The following is a 2,348-nucleotide window of genomic DNA, read 5'->3' as shown; positions in this document are numbered from 1 at the left end:
GGTGAGGAGCTGGCTAATGTGTGGATCAATAAAATGCATTCTTTCTATCAAGATTTTGCGCCTGGTCACTGCAGTTGTTTCAATGACAGATGAGTTTGTTTACTTGAGGAAGGTGAAATGGAAACTTCTGAACTGTAGCTCATCAGAAGTATCATTTTGTACCATGGGCTGTACTTTGGACCCATTCCCAAGTGTGAGTGAATTATCTACTTCTGCCATCATGTCTAATCATTATAATGTTGATTTTGCATTTAAACCAAAACATCGAGTCGGACCATCTTTGAGACTGTGTGTGTGTCATTAATACATAAAGGTGTAAGACGTGATCCAGAAAATTCTCATGAAATCCAACACATCTGACTTTAAATTACTATTTCAAGCTTTACAGGGTGACTTGCAACAGCCCATGCATGCCGTATTTAAGTGTTTTTTTCTGATCCAGTAATGCTACTTATATCAATTTTCATCAAAAAAATTATAGTGTTGCATTAACTGTAACTTACCTATAGCTATATCATATTATAAATCTATCAATAATTATATACATTAAAGAGGTATAGAAAAAAAATTCTTCAGGCCTCAACAATCGAACATAATAACACTTTTTTTGAAGGGTGAGAAGACAATGAAAATTATTTTATGTTTGCAATAGTAAAAAAAAACATTTTTAATCTCTTTGTCAATTTCAGTTCGATGAAGTAAAGATTTTATTAGTACTGGTAAAAACTTGAAATTAAATGATGGGCCTGTTTGAGTGTAGAGGAATTCAGTTCTAACTAGCAAGATTTTTTTGTGTTTTCAGTTTGATTACAACAGTTCTTACAACCATTCATAATTTAGTGGTATTTTATGTTTCACAAATAACAATTCTGAAATTTGAATTATTACGTTTAAATTGATTTATATAAAATTGATTTTTTTGAGTATAATAAATTATTTGTAGTAATTGAATTTGCAACGTGTAACAACTAATTTCACATGAAACAGAATGAAATCAGTTCAAACGTGTAATAATTCGAATTTTAATTTGTCACTATTTTATTTTACTTGTAAAAATAGTTGCCATGTGTTAAATGTAATTTATTCTCATTCTAATGTAATTTTTCTCGCATAAAAATGAATTGAGGAGGCCCCATGCATTCTTAGTGAGAAGTAGATTCCTACATGCTGAATTGATTTCTGCTGCGTTCACATTTGACATGTTAAAAAATTCGCTATTTAACGCTCGCGCCCCTGCCATTCGCACTCTTTTCGCCGTTGGAGCGTTCTAAAACCGGGGAGCGCGCACGAGGGGGAGGGGTCTCTCTCTCTTCTCTCTCCCTCTCTCGCTGTGGTGGGGGCTGCGGCGGAAATGCCGTTTCCTCTCCGGTAGGCTCGTCACGAAGGAGTCCGTTTTCCTCCCAGCTCACCATGTTGGACATCCTGGTGCTGATGTTCTTCGCCATCATTGGCCTAGTTTTCCTCTCCTACATCATCTACATGCTGTGATGGCGGGCGAAGGCCGAGCAGCAGCAGCAATGAAGCACGATGGCGCAGCACAGCTAACGGCTATGAGGCAAAGGTAGGCGGTACGGGTGTAGGATAATCAGCAACATGGTCAGATGTACTTTAATATTAACAATGGCAACGATGTGGTTCAGTGGAGAGAGACTACCTGGGATAGTCTGACTGAGGCTGTAATTAACCCCTCAGCGCGTGCCCTCCCCTTTTGTGGGTGGACTCGAGCTTGAAAGGCTTCTAATTGGTAGCTGATGACCAGTGTAATTAATTGTGAAGGATTTCTAAAATAAATTCTGTTTTCAAGCCAGTCTTATACTTAACAGTGATTAGCAGTTTTATTAATCTTACTAAATCTTCTAAGTCTGTTAGAGTTTAATGATGAGGCCTGATATTGGGGGTGTTTCTTGTTTCTTCAGGAGGAAACTTGGAGGACAAGGTCATGCCCTCTGATGGAGAGGGCAGCTGGAATTGGCACAGCGTCTTTCCGAAACATGGCAGCTCAGAACATTCTCCCCCTGTCCAGCTCCCCTTCCCTCCTCACCCTCCCACACACCGTCCTGCTACTGAAGGATTCTGCTCTTCCTCTCTTTTGAAGCGAATGACAATATGTTTGGGGCTTTTTTGTGTAGTGTGCTATAGGGTCATCCCTGAGTTTAAAAGAGTATGTGTGTGTGTTTGAGAAAGAGAATAAGAAGAATGTGGTAAACACTGTCAAAGAATTTGTTCACTCCCTTCGATGACTTCACATCTGCAGTACTGCATATGTATGGTTTGTAACACGCACGTTTTGTGTCCTTGTGATGATGACTACTTGGTTTTTTAAATAAAGATAATCGTCTGATAAAAAA

The 2,348-nt window shown here is 38.7% G+C and overlaps 1 long non-coding RNA gene across 1 annotated transcript; it reads left to right on the top strand.

Annotated features, from left to right (window-relative positions):
- The first annotated feature begins 1,317 nt into the window (after positions 1-1,317).
- On the top strand, positions 1,318-2,348 carry LOC108412523. The gene is made up of 2 exons (XR_001856668.2): positions 1,318-1,561; positions 1,917-2,348. It is a non-coding gene; the product is annotated as an uncharacterized LOC108412523 (long non-coding RNA).

This window comes from Pygocentrus nattereri, chromosome 14 (assembly GCF_015220715.1).
Source record: "Pygocentrus nattereri isolate fPygNat1 chromosome 14, fPygNat1.pri, whole genome shotgun sequence".
In the NCBI taxonomy this organism is placed as follows: domain Eukaryota; kingdom Metazoa; phylum Chordata; class Actinopteri; order Characiformes; family Serrasalmidae; genus Pygocentrus; species Pygocentrus nattereri.
This window is presented reverse-complemented; position numbering and strand designations above follow the sequence as displayed.